The sequence below is a fragment of the Bombina bombina genome, chromosome 3, assembly GCF_027579735.1.
Source record: "Bombina bombina isolate aBomBom1 chromosome 3, aBomBom1.pri, whole genome shotgun sequence".
NCBI lineage: Eukaryota > Metazoa > Chordata > Amphibia > Anura > Bombinatoridae > Bombina > Bombina bombina.
Window position 1 is genome coordinate 1,136,566 of NC_069501.1, and position 20,078 is coordinate 1,156,643.

Genomic DNA, 20,078 nt, shown 5'->3' on the forward strand with positions numbered 1-20,078 from the left:
GTTTTGGGATTAGTTTTAGTGTTTAGTTTAGTTTCTTTAGGGTTTTTTTTAGGGATAGTGGGGGTCAGTTTAAGGATAGTTTTGTTTTTTTGTATTTTATTATGTTAGTTGTTTTCTGTTAGTTCTTATATGTTTTGTTTTTGTATTTTATTATGTTTAGTTAGTTGTTTTCTGTTAGTTAGTTCTTATATGTTTTGTTTTTCTATTTTATTATGTTTAGTTAGTTGTTTTCTGTTATTTCTTATATGTTTTTTTTTTTTTTATATTTTCTTATGTTTAGTTAGTTCTTATATGTTTTGTTTTTGTATTTTATTATGTTTAGTTAGTTGTTTTCTGTTAGTTAGTTCTTATATGTTTTGTTTTTGTATTTTATTATGTTTAGTTAGTTGTTTTCTTTTAATTAGTTATTATATGTTTTGTTTTTGTATTTTATTATGTTTAGTTAGTTGTTTTCTGTTCTTATATGTTTTGTTTTTGTATTTTATTATGTTTAGTTAGTTGTTTTCTGTTAGTTCTTATATGTTTTGTTTTTGTATTTTATTATGTTTAGTTAGTTGTTTTCTGTTAGTTCTTATATGTTTTGTTTTTGTATTTTATTATGTTTAGTTAGTTGTTTTCTGTTAGTTCTTATATGTTTTGTTTTTGTATTTTATTATGTTTAGTTAGTTGTTTTCTATTAGTTCTTATATGTTTTGTTTTTGTATTTTATTATGTTTAGTTAGTTGTTTTCTGTTAGTTAGTTCTTATATGTTTTGTTTTTGTATTTTATTATGTTTAGTTAGTTGTTTTCTATTAGTTCTTATATGTTTTGTTTTTGTATTTTATTATGTTTAGTTAGTTGTTTTCTGTTAGTTAGTTCTTATATGTTTTGTTTTTGTATTTTATTATGTTTATTAGTTGTTTTCTGTTAGTTCTTATATGTTTTGTTTTTGTATTTTATTATGTTTAGTTGTTTTCTGTTAGTTAGTTCTTATATGTTTTGTTTTTGTATTTTATTATGTTTAGTTAGTTGTTTTCTGTTGGTTAGTTCTTATATGTTTTGTTTTTGTATTTTATTATGTTTAGTTAGTTGTTTTCTGTTAGTTCTTATATGTTTTGTTTTTGTATTTTATTATGTTTAGTTGTTTTCTGTTAGTTAGTTCTTATATGTTTTTTTTTTATATTTTATTATGTTTAGTTAGTTGTTTTCTGTTAGTTCTTATATGTTTTGTTTTTGTATTTTATTATGTTTAGTTAGTTGTTTTCTGTTAGTTAGTTCTTATATGTTTTGTTTTGGTATTTTATTATGTTTAGTTAGTTGTTTTCTGTTAGTTCTTATATGTTTTGTTTTTGTATTTTATTATGTTTAGTTAGTTGTTTTCTGTTAGTTCTTATATGTTTTGTTTTTGTATTTTATTATGTTTAGTAAGTTGTTTTCTGTTAGTTAGTTCTTATATGTTTTGTTTTTTTATATTTTATTATGTTTAGTCAGTTGTTTTCTGTTAGTTAGTTCTTATATGTTTTGTTTTTAAATTTTATTATGTTTAGTTAGTTGATTTCTGTTAGTTTTTATATGTTTTGTTTTTGTATTTTATTATGTTTAGTTAGTTGTTTTCTGTTAGTTAGTTTTTTTATATGTTTTGTTTTTGTATTTTATTGTGTTTTAGTTGGTTGATTTTTTTGTTAGATTTTCTATGTTTTTTGTATGTTTTTATGTTTTTTAATAAAAAGTTAAAAAAATATCTGTTCTTATCAGTTTAATATCTGATACGCGCCCTATCTGGGTGCCATATATTAAATGGATTTTTGAAACAGGGAGATGGAAGAAGAGCTTGCTCTGTCCACTCCACGCATTGACCTGGTATTGCAGTACCTCCAGGACCGGTGCACCCCTCTCTTTTGCTGTGTGACAAAAACAGAATAATCATCATCCATACAACAACCAGAAGCCGAAATGAGCTGCTGCAGCAGCAGATTTTTGGAAGAAAGGCTCAGCAACAAGCTGCTTTCCTGCGTGTTTTCTTTTCAGAGTCTTGTTAACCCCTTGTGTGCTGGGCCCAAAAAGCCCAGGGAACGGTATTTACCTGGCGAGGCAACGTGTTTGTTAGCCTTTGTTGTTCCTTTTTCATGTGACGAACCTTTCCTCACAAATCTATGTATTGCTGTGTGAAATCATTTATCAATTTTTTATTTATGTATGTATGTATTTATTTATTTATTTATGTGTTTCATCATTTTCTATGTATTTTGATGTGCCCATCGCTTGATTGATATCTATGTGTTAACAAAATCTTTCTTTCTATCTATCTATCTATCATCTATCTATCTGTCCTTCTTGGCAGACAATAAAAGTCTTTGGAGCTGTCAATGTTTTCCGTGTGCTTCTTTTTCCACCTGGTGCCTGCTCATGGAAGTTTATCTAAAATGAGTGGAGCCTGCTAGCTAGCTAGCTAGGTAGGTAGGTAGGCGGGCAGCTAGGCCCACAAGATCCAGTAGCAGCTAGGTAGGTGCAATCAGCCTGAGCAGCTGGGTGGCTTTCACACCTTTCTGCCTGTCTGTCTCCAGAGTGCAGCTCCGACGATGGCGGGGGGGAAAGAGGGGGGTTGTTTTCGGGGGAGGGTGGTGGAGAGCAGCTATCTGTCCAGTAGTCAGGCAGCAGGTTCCTGGTGGTCGCCACCACCGCTGCTGCTTTTTATCATGAAGCAGATATTTTTTTCTGTTATCATCCCCGGTCATTAGTTGTTTTTTGCCTGGCCTGGCAGCCTGGCAGGTATTGTTGTGGTTTGCTGCTGCAGCTTGTGAATTTCCAATGGTGTGATTTGTCTCTCCAAGGCAGAGGGAGTGCTCTGAGCGTGCGGCGTCCCGGACAAGAGCATTGCGGTTATCGCTTCTCGGCCTTTTGGCTGCGATCTTGTGTTGCAGTCAGAAGGAGTCTTGGAACCTTCCCCCTCGGCCTTGTGGTAATTCCTTTATTGGTTTATCATTTGCTGCTATTGGGGGGGTCGCTATCCTGACAACCAGTTGCGATCGTGTTGCTTATCATGGCAGCGTTTGTTGGAGGTGATGTCATCGGAGGAGTTGATGGTGGAGATGGAGGGATTCGTATGGAAAATGATGGAGGAGTTGGAGTTCTGGATGGAAAAGACGGACCTGAGGGTGGATCTATCGGAGGAGGACAGCGTCAGAAGCCACCATGGGTTCAACCAAATTATACATTTCGTATTGAAGTTGCACCGGACTTTCAGGTATCGAGAGATGGTGCTTCCTTACAAAAGGATGTGTTTTGTGATCTTTTTGGTTTGTCTTTTGTTGATTTTATGTGTTTTCAGGATTTTCAATAAAGAGGCTATTTTGATTTGACTCTGAGATCAGAGCATTTGGCTAATTTTGTTTTAGAGCAATGTAGGAAGCATAAGGACAATGATTTGCTACAAGGTGTTAAAATCTCTCCTCTTTTTGGGGGTGGTGAAAAGCTACTTATTATACACATGTATAATCCCCATGTTTTGGAGGCTGAGATTGGTAGGTACCTTATGAGATTTTGCTCTAAGATTAAACCTGAAGGGAAAATTCTGAACCAATTTGGTGTCTGGACAGGTAAATGGAGATTCAGGGTTTCCTTTAAACCTGATGAGAAAGAGTTTGGAGGTTTTTTGAGGCCTCCACCTTTGTTTTCTATTGGCAGTAATAGGGGCTTTCTGGTTTATAATCAGATGCCTCCATACTGCCGGAAGTGTTTAAGATATGGCCATGATACATCTGTCTGCTGGGAAGAGAAAGTATGTTGTTTTTGTAAGAAGTCTGGCCATCTTAGCAAAGATTGTATGGATCGTACGTGTGATCTCTGTGGTGATACAGGTCACATGTATAGATTTTGTCCGGAAAGGCGTAGATGGGAGAAGTCTGGATCTTCGGTGTCTACTCCTAGTGGGTCTTTGAAGGAGGTTAAGGTGGTGTACCCAGTTAAGGTTCGGTCGGATTCCTATGCACTGGATGAAGAATTTGTGGCTGTAATGAAGAGAGCTGGATTTGTGCGTGATCCAAATGCCATTTCAGATTTTGGAGCGTGGAAGCCTTCCCCTGTGCAAAGTTCTCAGGAGGAGAGTGCGTGATCCAAATTCCATTTCAGATTTTGGAGCGTGGAAGCCTTCCCTTGTGCAAAGTGCTCAGGAGGAGAGTGGTGGTACTGAGACTTCTCAGGGTTCTGTTGTTCCCCCTACTCCTACCTCTGAGTCGTGGAGGTTGGTTTGGAAGGGGAAATCAAAGAAGGAAATTAGGGCGGAGAAGGGTTCTGGTGATCCTTCTGTGATGCTGAAGATTGATGTTGGAGACTGTGTTCTTTCAGATGAGGATGTTTTGACTGAGAATGTTATTTCTAAACCTCCTAAGAAGTTGAAAACTGACAATACAGTATTATTTCCCAGACTATTGCTTTAGATTTTTTGGAGCAGTCAAATAAATATGAGGTACTTTTTCAAGGTGTTTCTTCTGAGGAAATGTCGGTGGACTTGGGTTTGTCTGGTGAGGCAATTGCCATTTCTGATATTAGCGATGTTGATTCAGAAAACAGGATTGAGGATGTTCCTGGTAACACTTCAATGCCTGAGATGGAGATTGTGGATAGTCCTGTACCCAGTGAGACGATATCTGAGGGTCAGGATGAGTCTCATATTGAGAGGAAAACTTTAATATGAGTCTCTGATGTTGAGGATTGCATCATTTAATACACAGAGTTTTAGAAGTCCTTCTCGGAGGGCTACTCTGTGTGATTATCTAAAAATTAGGAATAACGATATTATTTATTTACAAGAGTGTGGTTTAGACAGGAATTTTAGTATTGAGGTTTTAGAGCATAGTTGGGATAAAGGTCCATCAGTGTGGTCCGGAGGAAATGAAAACAAAAGTGTAGGAGTGGGTATTCTTTTTGGTAGTCAGGATTTTAAGATTATTAAGTATGATGAAATTGTTCCCGGTAGGCTTTTAGTTGTTCATATGAGTTTTTATGATTTTAACTTTAAATGTATTAATGTTTATGCCCCTACTGTCAAGAGGGAAAGGGTTGAATTTTTTAAGATTTTAGCTCTTTTTTTATCAGGTTCAGAGCCTTTTATTTTAGGTGGGGATTTTAACTGTGTTTTGCCTGGGGAGAAGAGAATGAGTGTAAGTATGAGTGATAGGTTGGATGGGTCTGCGAGTGTGTTACAGGGTGTGATTGAGGATTTTAGGTTGATGGATGCATGGAAGGTGAAAGGAGTTGGTGATGGTTTTACCTGGGGGAATAATGCAGTTAAATCTAGAATTGATTTTATTTTTTTATCAAAGGTTTTTAATGTTGTGTCTTGTTCTGTGAGTGGAAATGTTTTATCTGATCATGGAATTTTAGAATGTGTATGTGATTTACCTGTGGAGCTGAAATCAAAATCTTCATATTGGAAAATTAATACTTCTCTTTTATCTGATGAAATTGTTAAAGCTTGTTTTATAAGTAAATATAAGTATTGGAGTTCTTATAGGGGGGGTGAGGATATTGTTTTATGGTGGGATAAAATTAGTTAAAATTCAGGATTTTTTTATTAGGGAGGGTAAACGTAAAGCTAGGGAAAAAAGGGAATTTTATTCTGACTTAAATATTAAATTACAAGCTTTGTATCAGGCCCGTTCTTATGGTTTTAATGTGGAAGATGACATTTTAAGATTAAAAGAAGAGATTAAAAAGGTTTTAGAGGAGAAAGGGAAAGAAATTATTTTTAATACAAAAGTTGATATTTTAGAACAAGATGAAAAATGTTCACGTTTCTTTTTTAAAAAATTAGTAATAAGAGTTTTATGGACAAAATTGAGGGAGAAACTAATGTTGTAAAGATGAAGGATGTGGTTTATGATTTTTATTCTGATTTATATTCTCCTAAAAAACTTGATATGTCTTTAAAAGAACATTTTTTAAATCAATTTGATTCTTCTTTTAATCTTGATGATCAATCTTTTTTATCTAGGGATTTTAATAGTGAAGAAGTTAGGGGTTATTAAGAGTTTTTTAAATGGTAAGACCCCGGGGAATGACGGTTTACCGATAGAGTTTTATTCTACTTTTTGGGAGGCTTTAAAAGGTGATTTTATGGTTTTAATTCAAAAGTGTGATGATTTTAATCTTTTACCTGTTTCTTGGTTGCAGGGCACCGTTGTTTTACTTTATAAAAAAGGTGAAAAAAGCAGTATTAAAAATTGGTGCCCTATTACGCTTTTGAATTCCGACTATAAGATTTTTACAAAACTTTTAGCCTCTCGTTTAAAGACTGTAATTGCCAAGGTTATAGCCCCCTGCCAGGCCTGTGCGGTGCCTGGGAGGAGTATAACAGAGATTTTAACTGTTATTAGAGATTCTATTTTTTATTGTTTAGAGAGGGATCAGAGCTTGGCTCTTTTTAGCATAGATTTTGAAAAGGCCTTTGATCGAGTGTCTCATGAATTTTTATTTGATGTTTTGGAGAAGATGGGCGTGCCTGTAGAAATGAGGAATCAGATTAGGAGTGTGTATGATGGGTGTGTGAGTCATGTGTCAGTGAATGGTTTTCTGACTGAGGGTGTATATGTTAGATCAGGTGTCAGGCAGGGTTGTCCTTTATCCCCAATTTTGTTTATATGTTGTATGGAGCCCCTTTTATGTGCATTGCGTAAGGAGAGAGTGATAAGAGGGGTTCAGGTGCCTGGTGGGAATGGTGTGCAAGTAAAGACTGTGGCTTATATGGATGATATTACGATTTTATGTACTTATCCTGTGTCCCTTAAGAGAGCAGTTCGGACTGTGAGATGGTTTTGTGAGGCGTCTGGGTGTAAGATGAATGTGGATAAATCAGAATGTATGTTGTATGGTAGGTGGGAGAGTTTGTTGGGTGTGGATGTACCATTGGTTAGGGATAAAATTAGGATTTTGGGGATTTATTTTACAAGCGACATGAAATATTTTAATTGGGATCTAGTTTTAGCGAAAGTTAAGAAAAAGATACAATTATGGGCCTTTAGAAAACTAACTTTAGAGGGGAAGATTTTAATTGTTAAACAGGTGATTTTACCAATAGTTTTATACACAGCTATGGTTTTATTTCCCCCAGTTTTATGGTTAAAAAGGATTATTAGGGAGTGTTTTATCTTCTTCTGGGGTACAAAGATGGAACGGTTTAAAAGGTCTGAGTTACAGAAACTGTCTCAGAATGGGGGAAAAAGCGCTATAGATTTTGATATGTTTTTAAGTTTTAAATTTCTTGCTTTTAATATAAAGATGGCTCTTTGAAACGATGATTGCATGGCCAGCCTTTTTATAAAATACGCTGCAGGTTTTATTTTTCATAGATATAAGTGGGTGCAATTGTTTTTAACCAGACCTTATTCCTTTAACCTGCCTAAGCATTTTATTGTTTTAGAGAGGATTATTTGTGTTTTTAAGTTACAAAGTTTTACTGTAGAGGTTTTAATGGATCATAAGAAACTTTTGGGCGTTTTTAAATCTGGTGAGCGGGTCTCTACAGTTTTAAATTTTTCTGAGAATGTTTCTCAGAAGATTTGGAAGAATGTGGCAAATAAAGCTTTGAGTAATTTTCAGAACGATTTAGCATGGGGAATTGTCACAAATTCTTTGCCCACAAGGGAGTTCCAGCATAGGCGGGGCTTGGTTGCCAGAGCCAAGTGCCCAAGAGCCATGTGTGCCTCTAATGAGACGCCACTGCACATATTCTGGAATTGCGCTTTTGCACAGGAGATCTGGAGACAAATTGGTCCTCTTTTAAAATGGGTAGGTGGTCTTAGAATTTTAAATCACGAGGCTGTTTAATATGGTAGAATGCTTTGCATAGACGAAGACAAGTTTTTATATGTATGGCTAATTATTAACTGTTTTAAAGAGGCCATTTGGCTTGCAAGAAATTTTTTTCTTTTTAATCATGAAGTTTTATCAGCTAAAAATTGTATAAATTATACCCCAAGTCTAATACATATTTATTACTTGAGAGAGAAAAGGTATAAGGGTGAGAAAGCTGCTAGATCTAATTTCTGTTAAATTCTTTCCTTTACAGGGATAGTTGTAGAGTTAATGTAGAGGGACAGTGTGAGGGATATTTAGTGGGTGTGGTGAAGAGAGGGACAGTTTGTTAGGGATATGTGATAGGGAAGTTTTATAGGGAAAGTTTATTTTCTTTTTTATCCCATTTTGTTAGGTAGGGATTTTGTTTTATTATTCTATATTATAATTGGCTTTTTCACGATGATGTGTCTGAGTTCCTTCTGTTGATATTTGTGCACGAATTGAATATCATCGGGTTTTATAAGAAGGATTGTATACTCATGACTGAGTGAAAAAAAAAACAGGGAGATGGAAGAAGAGCTTGCTCTGTCCACTCCACGCATTGACCTGGTATTGCAGTACCTCCAGGACCGGTGCACCCTTCTCTTTTGCTGGGTGACAAAAACAGAATAATCATCATCCATACAACAACCAGAAGCCGAAATGATCTGCTGCAGCAGCAGCAGCAGATTTTTGGAAGAAAGGCTCAGCAACGAGCTGCTTTCCTGCGTGCTTTCTTTTCAGAGTCTTGTTAACCCCTTGTGTGCTGGTTTCAAAAAGCCCAGGGAACGGTATTTACCTGGCAAGGTGACGTGTTTGTTAGCCTTTGTTGTTCCTTTTTCATGTGACGAGCCTTTCCTCACAAATCTATGTATTGCTGTGTGAAATCATTTATCTATTTATTTATTTATGTATGTATGTATTTATTTATGTGTTTCATCATTTTCTATGTATTTTGATGTGTCCATCGCTTGATTGATATCTATGTGTTAACAAAATCTTTCTTTCTTTCTATCTATATATCTGTCCTTCTTGGCAGACAATAAAAGTCTTTGGAGCTGTCAATGTTGTCCGTATGCTTCTTTCTCCACCTGGTGCCTGCTCATGGAAGTTTATCTAAAATGAGTGGAGCCTGCTAGCTAGCGAGGTAGGTAGGCGGGCAGCTAGACCCACAAGATCCAGTAGCAGCTTGGTAGGTGCAATCAGCCTGAGCAGCTGGGTGGCTTTCACGCCTTTCTGCCTGTCTGTCTCCAGAGTGCAGCTCCAACGATGGCGGGGCGGAGGAGGAGGAGGCGGAGCCATGCAAATTGGAGAGCAGCTATCTGTCGAGTAGTCAGGCAGCAGGTTCCTGGTGGTCGCCACCACCGCTGCTGCTTTTTATCATGAAGCAGATTTTTTTTTCTGTTATCATCCCCGGTCATTAGTTGTGTTTTTTTGCCTGGCCTAGCAGCCTGGCATGTGTTGTTGTGGTTTGCTGCTGCAGCTTGTGAATTTCCAATGGTGTGATTTGTCTCCCCGAGGCAGAGGGAGTGCTCTGAGCGTGCGGCGTCCCAGACAAGAGCGTTGCGGTTATCGCTTCTCGGCCTTTTGGCTAAGATCAAGTGTAGTATCTGTTCTTATCAGTTTAATATCTGATACGCGCCCTATCTGGGTGCCATATATTAAATGGATTTTTGGAACAGGGAGATGAAATAAGAGCTTGCTCTGTCCACTCCACGCATTGACCTGGTATTGCAGTACCTCCAGGACCGGTGCTCACCTCTCTTTTGCTGTGTGACAAAAACAGAATAATCATCATCCATACAACAACCAGAAGCCGAAATGAGCTCCTGCAGCAGCAGATTTTTGGAAGAAAGGCTCAGCAACGAGCTGCTTTCCTGCGTGCTTTCTTTTCAGAGTCTTGTTAACCCCTTGTGTGCTGGGCCCAAAAAGCCCAGGGAACGGTATTTACCTGGCGAGGCAACGTGTTTGTTAGCCTTTGTTGTTCCTTTTTCATGTGACGAGCCTTTCCTCACAAATCTATGTATTGCTGTGTGAAATCATTTATCAATTTATTTATGTATGTATGTATTTATTTATTTATTTATTTATGTGTTTCATCATTTTCTATGTATTTTAATGTGTCCATCGCTTGATTGATATCTATGTGTTAACAAAATCTTTCTTTCTTTCGTTATCTATCTGTCCTTCTTGGCAGACAATAAAAGTCTTTTGAGCTGTCAATGTTGTCCATGTGCTTCTTTCTCCACCTGGTGCCTGCTCATGGAAGAAAATGAGTGGAGCCTGCTAGCTAGGTAGGTAGGTCGGTAGGCGGGCAGCTAGGCCCACAAGATCCAAATTTTGTTTGGTCTTTTCAAGTTTCAGAAAGAGGATTTTTTTTGTAGTCAGGATTTTTCAAGATTAGGTTTTTTGGACATTACTTTTCACTATTCTAATGCAGTTTATAATTTTAGGAAGCTTTACCAGGAATATGAGAAGCATAAGTTATTTACAGGGATAAAATGTGATATGATTTACAGAGATGAGGATTTTTTTTAACCTTGCATATGTACAATCCTTACATTCAAGAGGAGGATATTGTAAAATATTTGAGGAAATATTGTAAAGGTAGAATTTGTTATAAAAACAGTTAATGAGAAGGGCATATGGAATGATAAGAGGCTGTATAAGGTCCAATTTATTAAAGATGATACTTGCCACAATGGTATTAGATGCCCACCTTTGAATGTGTCAATAGGAACTAATAAAAGAAGGGCCTACTATAGGGGACAAGCTATGTTTTGCAGAAAATGTATGGTCTACGGACATAAAATGGAAGATTGTAAACAGAAATATTGCACTAATTGTATGTGTGATGAGCATTCTACTAATGAATGTCATATAAGAAAATGTGATCTGTGTAATTCTCTTGATCATTTGTATAGAGAGTACCTAAGAGATCTTTTTCCTATGCTGCTTCCGTTAAAAAAGACATTTCTAAAGTTAAAGCTCCAGAGTTCTTTCCAAATATTTCAGACAAGTCAGATTCTGAGTCTGATGATGTATTTATTGTCTTTGATGAGAATACTGTACAATCTGTGACCCCTGAGGAGGAATCTCTTCCTGGGTCTTCTTGTCTTTCTTCTATTCCAGAACCTAAAGATACTTTTGGAAAATCAGATTCTACAGAGGCTCCTAAACAAAAGCGTCAGAAGAAGTCTGATAGAGCCGTGAGGAGATTGGAGAGACGTGCTATAGCTCGGGAAGCTTCCCAGATGTCCCACCCAGATGATACCGTGGAAGATCTTAAAGATGACAGTACAGATGCTGCTCTGTTCCGTAAAAAGGCTCTTTCTCTTTCTTGTGTTTCAGATACAAGTATTCCTTGCGCACAACCACAGGCCCCGGAGGAGGTGTTGACGGATGAGAAAGCAGCTGTGGAGGCGGATGCTTCGTTGTCGGTTGAACACCAGCGGGATGACATGGAAGAGGTCCTTCCGATGGATATGACTGATTCAGCAAAGAGATCTCGGACGACAGAGCAGCAGGAGTCAGGGATTGAATCCAAAAGAAGACCTGTTTCATCTTCTGGTGGGACTGCTGATATTATGAACTTTCAGTCTCTTGATGTTTCTCATGAGTCAGCTATAATTGAGGACTTTGTGTCTAATGTAGAATCTGATCATTCTTCATCTGATGGCCTCGGGATGGATTTGGAACATGAGTCTGACTTGTCGGGCTTAGAGTCTCCTGCCTCTCCCGGAGGTGTTTTGTTTCGTCCAGTTAAGAGTGGAAAATACCCTTAACTAATGGAGCTTAAAGTGTTGTCTTTTAATGTCCGTAGCATTGCATCTAAGGTCCGTAGAACTGCTATGTTAGCTTTCCTGGCTACTCTGGGAATACATATACTATGTTTACAAGAATGTGCCCTTCCATTTTCTAATAATTATGTTTCTTTGCAAAAAGAATGGAACTTTGGCCCCTCTGTATGGTCAGGTGCAGACGATAATAGATCTGCAGGGGTGGCTATTTTATGTAATTCTCATGAATGTAAAATTTTAAGTTCACAAGTTATTGTCCCTGGTCGAGCGTTGTCTGCAAAGATTTCTTTTAATGGTCTTGTTTTTACAGTTTTTAATATTTATGCTTCTCCCTTAAAACAGGAGCGACTTGAATTGTTGGAGACACTGCAACTTTTTCTGCGATCAGAGCCAATGTTAGTAGCTGGGGATTTTAATACCGTTCTCCAGTCTGCAGGGCGCAAGAGAAAAAGGGGTGAAGCTGCCACCGATATCACCTCTCGTACGTTGGCTGAGATGGTCGCAGACGCAGGTTTGAGTGATGTGTGGAAGTGTGTGAACCCACAAGATGATGGTTTTACGTGGGGGAGAGCTAATGCACAATCACAAATTGATTTTATTTTTGCTTCAAAGCATTTTATTCCTTTGCAGGCAACGCTCCAGAATAACATTTTCTCTGACCACCTGTGTTTATGTGCCACCTTCCAGGTGTCAGGGGAGGTAAGAGGGCCAGGGACATGGAAATTAAATGTTTTATTGCTTGAGGATGAAAATGTTGTAAATAGGTTTTATAAGATGTATTTTAATTTACAGAAACTTAAGAGATTTTATAAGTCCAGAGTGTATTGGTAGGTAATGGCTAAGGCGGAAATAAAGAGCTTTTTTATCAAATTGGGGAAGATTAAAGCTGCTGAGAGTAGGCGTATTTATGCTGACTTACTTGCCCAGAAGCAGTGGTTACATGGCCTTAGTCAGTCAGGTATGCAGGTAGATGAGGAGATTGCCAGAATTAAATTAGCCATTAAGAAGGAAATAGAGAATATTGGTAAAACCATTATTTTTAATGCCAGAATTAAGGAGCTTGAGGAAGGGGAAAAATGTACCCGGTATTTTTTAAAAAAAAACCTTTTAAAAGAAATTCTATGACAAAGTTGGTGGAAGGGGATCAGGAGAGCTCTTCCACTGAAGGAATGCTTAAAATTGCCTCTAGTTTTTATAAGTCTCTTTTTAATAAGAAAGCAGTTGATTTTAATTGTAAGGCTATGTTTTTAGATTCCATTACAGAGACTGTACCTGTCAGTGAAATTGAAGCCTTAATTGCCCCGGTCATGCAAAATGAGATTAAACAGGCTATAGATGATAGTCATAGTGCTAAATCCCCAGGTGCCGACGGTCTGCCATATGAATTTTATAAGAAGTTTTGGGATTTAATTAAGGATGATTTTCTTGAGGTATGTATTAGATGCTGGAAAGGTGCCTGATAATTTCTCCCAGGGAATTGTTACCTTACTTTATAAGAAGGGCTCCAGAGAAGACATCCGCAACTGGCGCCCAATTACGCTTTGAATTGCGATTATAAATTAATTGCAAAACTTCTTGCTAATAGAATGCGTAAAGTTATCCATTTTGTTGTTAAAGATGAGCAGACTTGTGCGGTGCCTGGGAGAACTATCCTTGATGGTTTATGGCTTTTAAGAGACTCCCTTTTATTTTCATCCTCAAGGAATCAGTCTGTTGGGTTATTAAGTCTGGACTTTGAAAAAGCTTTTGATAGCTTATCTCATGATTTTCTTTTTTCCGTCCTTAAACAGATGGGTTTTCCTGACCTCTTGGTACAGCGGATTCAGTCTCTGTATAATTGTGGTAAGAGCTCTCTGCAGGTAAATGGGTATTTGGGGGAAGCCTTTCCTATGAAGTCCGGGGTAAGGCAGGGGTGTCCTATGTCCCCTCTCCTTTTTATCTGTGCGTTAGAACCCCTTCTTAATAAGTTCAGGAATGATAAAGTTATTAAAGGTGTTTTTATCCCTGGTTCTGGTGGGCAGCAAGCTAAAGTGTTATCCTATATGGATGATGTTAATATTTTATGTACATCCTATGCTGCTATACATAGATCTTTTTTTTGCTAATTTAATGTCTTCTGCCTCAGCTCTTAAGCTTAACATTTTAAAAAGTGCCTGTATGATCTTTGGTGTATGGAGAGATGATTTTCCTCATGAAATACCAGTGGTATATGATAAAATCAAAGTTTTGGGAGTCTGGTTTGACCAACGTTTGTCTGGTCAGGAAAATTGGTCTCTCCTGGTACAGAAGATTGAAGACAGGTGTACTTTTTGGAAATTGAGGGATTTGTCTTTAGAAGGCAAAATCCTTGTCATTAAATCCATACTTTTGCCCCTTATTCTTTTTAGTTGTATGGTTTTCCCACCAAATACGCTCTGTATGAAAAGAATTAATAAAACTATTTTTTGGGGGTTTTTTTGGAATTCTTTAATGGATAAGTTAAAAGGAGAAAAATTGTGCCTCCCTAAAAATTGTGGGGGAAAAGATTTTCCTGACATTGAAAAGTATATTTACCTTACGTTTTTTGCTCATACTGTCAAAACTGTCCAAAGTGATAGTAAGGTGGCTTCTTTTGTTAAATTTAATGTTGGTAAATTGTTACAGAAGTATGGGTGGTATAACATTTCTTTACAGCTGCCTTTTTCTTCTGTTAAGTGTGATCAGTCCACGGGTCATCATTACTTCTGGGATATTACTCCTCCCCAACAGGAAGTGCAAGAGGATTCACCCAGCAGAGCTGCATATAGCTCCTCCCCTCTACGTCACTCCCAGTCATTCTCTTGCACCCAACGACTAGATAGGATGTGTGAGAGGACTATGGTGATTATACTTAGTTTTATATCTTCAATCAAAAGTTTGTTATTTTAAAATAGCACCGGAGTGTGTTATTACCTCTCTGGCAGAGTTTGAAGAAGAATCTACCAGAGTTTTGCTATGATTTTAGCCGGAGTAGTTAAGATCATATTGCTGTTCTCGGCCATCTGAGGAGTGAGGTAAACTTCAGATCAGGGGACAGCGGGCAGATGAATCTGCATAGAGGTATGTAGCAGTTTTTATTTTCTGACAATGGAATTGATGAGAAAATCCTGCCATACCGATATAATGTCATGTATGTATACTTTACACTTCAGTATTCTGGGGAATGGTACTTCACTAGAATTACACTGTAAGAAATACATAAAGCTGTTTAATAACTAGAGATTATGTTTAACGTTTTTGCTGGAATGTAAAATCGTTTTCATTTGCTGAGGTACTGTGTGAATAAATGTTTGGGCACTATTTTTCCACTTGGCAGTTGCTTAATCTGTTTTCTGACAGTTTCTGTTCTCCCTCACTGCTGTGTGTGAGGGGGAGGGGCCGTTTTTTGGCGCTTTTTCTAGCATCAAATATTTCAGTCAGCAACTCATTGTATTCCCTGCATGATCCGGTTCATCTCTACAGAGCTCAGGGGTCTTCAAAACTTATTTTGAGGGAGGTAATTTCTCTCAGCAGAGCTGTGAGAATTATAGTTTGACTGAGTTAAAAAACGTTTATTCTGTAATTTGTTTCCTGCTTTCAGAATTTGTTATCTTTGCTAGTGGAATTAAACCTTTGCTAAAGTTGTGTTGTTTACAAGGATTGAGGCTATAACTGTTTCAATTTATTAATTTTCAACTGTCATAGATCTTCTGTGCTTCTTAAAGGCACAGTACGTTTTAATATTATTCTAATTGAATTGTATTTCCAAGTTGCAAGTTTATTTGCTAGTGTGTTAAACATGTCTGATTCAGAGGATGATACCTGTGTCATTTGTTGCAATGCCAAAGTGGAGCCCAATAGAAATTTATGTACTAACTGTATTGATGCTACTTTAAATAAAAGTCAATCTGTACAAATTGAACAAATTTCACCAAACAACGAGGGGAGAGTTATGCCGACTAACTCGCCTCACGTGTCAGTACCTACATCTCCCGCTCAGAGGGAGGTGCGTGATATTGTAGCGCCGAGTACATCTGGGCGGCCATTACAAATCACATTACAGGATATGGCTACTGTTATGACTGAGGTTTTGGCTAAATTACCAGAACTAAGAGGTAAGCGTGATCACTCTGGGGTGAGAACAGAGTGCGCTGATAATATTAGGGCCATGTCAGACACTGCGTCACAGGTGGCAGAACATGAGGACGGAGAACTTCATTCTGTGGGTGACGGTTCTGATCCAAACAGACTGGATTCAGATATTTCAAATTTTAAATTTAAACTGGAAAACCTCCGTGTATTACTAGGGGAGGTGTTAGCGGCTCTGAATGATTGTAACACAGTTGCAATACCAGAGAAAATGTGTAGGTTGGATAAATATTTTGCGGTACCGACGAGTACTGAGGTTTTTCCTATACCTAAGAGACTTACTGAAATTGTTACTAAGGAGTGGGAAAGACCCGGTGTGCCGTTCTCACCCCCTCCGATATTTAGAAAAATCTTTCCAATAGACGCCACCACAAGGGACTTATGGCAAACGGTCCCTAAGGTGGAGGGAGCAGTTTCTACCTTAGCTAAGCGTACCACTATCCCGGTGGAGGATAGCTGTGCTTTTTCAGATCCAATGGATAAAAAGTTAGAGGGTTACCTTAAGAAAATGTTTGTTCAACAAGGTTTTATATTGCAACCCCTTGCATGCATTGCGCCGATCACGGCTGCAGCGGCATTCTGGATTGAGTCTCTGGAAGAGAACATTGGTTCAGCTACTCTGGACGACATTACGGACAGGCTTAGAGTCCTTAAACTAGCTAATTCATTCATTTCGGAGGCCGTAGTACATCTTACTAAACTTACGGCAAAGAATTCAGGATTCGCCATTCAGGCACGCAGGGCGCTGTGGCTAAAATCCTGGTCAGCTGATGTTACTTCTAAGTCTAAATTGCTTAATATACCTTTCAAAGGGCAGACCTTATTCGGGCCCGGGTTGAAAGAGATTATCGCTGACATTACAGGAGGTAAAGGCCATGCCCTGCCTCAGGACAAAGCCAAAGCCAAGACTAGACAGTCTAATTTTCGTTCCTTTCGTAATTTCAAAGCAGGAGCAGCATCAACTTCCTCTGCACCAAAACAGGAAGGAGCTGTTGCTCGCTACAGACAAGGCTGGAAACCTAACCAGTCCTGGAACAAGGGCAAGCAGACTAGGAAACCTGCTGCTGCCCCTAAAACAGCATGAATTGAGGGCCCCCGATCCGGGATCGGATCTAGTGGGGGGCAGACTTTCTCTCTTCGTCCAGGCTTGGGCAAGAGATGTTCAGGATCCCTGGGCGCTAGAGATAATATCTCAGGGATACCTTCTGGACTTCAAATACTCTCCTCCAAGAGAGAGATTTCATCTGTCAAGATTGTCAACAATCCAGACAAAGAAAGAGGCGTTTCTACGCTGCGTACAAGAGCTCTTGTTAATGGGAGTAATCCATCCAGTTCCACGGTTGGAACAGGGACAGGGGTTTTACTCAAATCTGTTTGTGGTTCCCAAAAAAGAGGGAACTTTCAGACCAATCCTGGACTTAAAGATCCTAAACAAATTCCTAAGAGTTCCATCGTTCAAGATGGAGACTATTCGGACAATTTTACCTATGATCCAAGAGGGTCAGTACATGACCACTGTAGATTTAAAAGATGCTTACCTTCACATACCGATTCACAAAGATCATTATCGGTACCTAAGGTTTGCCTTCCTAGACAGGCATTACCAGTTTGTGGCTCTTCCATTCGGATTGGCTACAGCTCCAAGAATCTTCACAAAGGTTCTGGGTGCTCTTCTGGCGGTACTAAGACCGCGGGGAATCTCGGTAGCTCCATACCAAGACGACATTCTGATACAAGCTTCAAGCTTTCAAACTGCCAAGTCTCATACAGAGTTAGTGCTGGCATTTCTAAGGTCACATGGATGGAAGGTGAACGAAAAGAAAAGTTCACTCGTTCCACTCACAAGAGTTCCCTTCCTGGGGACTCTTATAGATTCTGTAGAAATGAAGATTTACCTGACAGAGGACAGGCTAACAAGACTTCAAAGTGCTTGCCGCACCCTTCATTCCATTCAACACCCGTCAGTGGCTCAATGCATGGAGGTAATCGGCTTAATGGTAGCGGCAATGGACATAGTACCCTTTGCACGCTTACACCTCAGACCACTGCAACTGTGCATGCTAAGTCAGTGGAATGGGGATTACTCAGACTTATCCCCTTCTCTGAATCTGGATCAAGAGACCAGAAATTCTCTTCTATGGTGGCTTTCTCGGCCACATCTGTCCAGGGGGATGCCATTCAGCAGACCAGACTGGACAATTGTAACAACAGACGCCAGCCTTCTAGGTTGGGGTGCCGTCTGGAATTCTCTGAAGGCTCAGGGACAATGGAGTCAGGAGGAGAGTCTCCTGCCAATAAACATTCTGGAATTGAGAGCAGTTCTCAATGCCCTCCTGGCTTGGCCCCAGTTGACAACTCGGGGGTTCATCAGGTTTCAGTCGGACAACATCACGACTGTAGCTTACATCAACCATCAGGGAGGGACAAGAAGCTCCCTAGCTATGATGGAAGTATCAAAGATAATTCGCTGGGCAGAGTCTCACTCTTGCCACCTGTCAGCAATCCACATCCCGGGAGTGGAGAACTGGGAGGCGGATTTCTTAAGTCGTCAGACTTTTCATCCGGGGGAGTGGGAACTTCATCCGGAGGTCTTTGCCCAAATTCTTCGACGTTGGGGCAAACCAGAGATAGATCTCATGGCGTCTCGACAGAACGCCAAGCTTCCTCGTTACGGGTCCAGATCCAGGGATCCAGGAGCAGTCCTGATAGATGCTCTGACAGCACCTTGGGACTTCAGGATGGCTTACGTGTTTCCACCCTTCCCGTTGCTTCCTCGATTGATTGCCAGAATCAAACAAGAGAGAGCATCAGTGATTCTAATAGCACCTGCGTGGCCACGCAGGACTTGGTATGCAGACCTGGTGGACATGTCATCCTGTCCACCTTGGTCTCTACCTCTGAAACAGGACCTTCTGATACAGGGTCCCTTCAAACATAAAAATCTAACTTCTCTGAAGCTGACTGCTTGGAAATTGAACGCTTGATTTTATCAAGACGTGGATTTTCTGAGTCAGTTATTGATACCTTAATACAGGCTAGGAAACCTGTTACCAGAAAGATTTACCATAAGATATGGCGTAAATACCTATATTGGTGTGAATCCAAAGGTTACTCTTGGAGTAAGGTTAGGATTCCTAGGATATTGTCTTTTCTACAAGAAGGTTTAGAAAAGGGTTTATCTGCTAGTTCATTAAAGGGACAGATCTCAGCTCTGTCCATTCTGTTACACAAACGTCTGTCAGAAGTTCCTGACGTCCAGGCTTTTTGTCAGGCTTTGGCCAGAATTAAGCCTGTGTTTAAAACTGTTGCTCCACCATGGAGTTTAAACCTTGTTCTTAATGTTTTACAGGGCGTTCCGTTTGAACCCCTTCATTCCATTGATATAAAGTTGTTATCTTGGAAAGTTCTATTTTTAATGGCTATTTCCTCGGCTCGAAGAGTCTCTGAATTATCAGCCTTACATTGTGATTCTCCTTATTTGATTTTTCATTCGGATAAGGTAGTCCTGCGTACTAAACCTGGGTTCTTACCTAAGGTAGTTACTAACAGGAATATCAATCAAGAGATTGTTGTTCCTTCTTTATGCCCAAATCCTTCTTCAAAGAAGGAACGTCTACTGCACAACCTGGATGTAGTCCGTGCTCTAAAATTTTACTTACAGGCAACTAAGGAATTTCGACAAACGTCTTCTCTGTTTGTCATTTACTCTGGGCAGAGGAGAGGTCAAAAAGCTTCCGCTACCTCTCTTTCTTTTTGGCTTCGTAGCATAATTCGTTTAGCTTATGAGACTGCTGGACAGCAGCCTCCTGAAAGAATTACAGCTCATTCTACTAGAGCTGTGGCTTCCACTTGGGCCTTCAAGAATGAGGCCTCTGTTGAACAGATTTGCAAGGCTGCAACTTGGTCTTCGCTTCATACTTTTTCCAAATTTTACAAATTTGACACTTTTGCTTCATCGGAGGCTATTTTTGGGAGAAAGGTTCTTCAGGCAGTGGTTCCTTCTGTGTAAAGAGCCTGCCTATCCCTCCCGTCATCCGTGTACTTTTGCTTTGGTATTGGTATCCCAGAAGTAATGATGACCCGTGGACTGATCACACTTAACAGAAGAAAACATAATTTATGCTTACCTGATAAATTCCTTTCTTCTGTAGTGTGATCAGTCCACGGCCCGCCCTGTTTTTAAGGCAGGTAAATATTTTTTAATTTATACTCCAGTCACCACTTCACCCTTGGCTTTTCCTTTCTCGTTGGTCCTTGGTCGAATGACTGGGAGTGACGTAGAGGGGAGGAGCTATATGCAGCTCTGCTGGGTGAATCCT

At 39.0% G+C, this 20,078-nt stretch overlaps 2 non-coding genes across 2 annotated transcripts; both read left to right on the forward strand.

Moving 5' to 3' along the window:
- Positions 1 to 1,683: 1,683 nt before the first annotated feature.
- LOC128654936 (U2 spliceosomal RNA) lies at positions 1,684 to 1,874 on the forward strand. Its single transcript, XR_008401574.1, has one exon. It is a non-coding gene; the product is annotated as a U2 spliceosomal RNA (small nuclear RNA).
- A 7,510-nt stretch (positions 1,875 to 9,384) lies between these two features.
- Positions 9,385 to 9,575, forward strand: LOC128654926 (U2 spliceosomal RNA). The gene has a single exon (XR_008401565.1). It is a non-coding gene; the product is annotated as a U2 spliceosomal RNA (small nuclear RNA).
- The last annotated feature ends 10,503 nt before the right edge of the window (positions 9,576 to 20,078 follow it).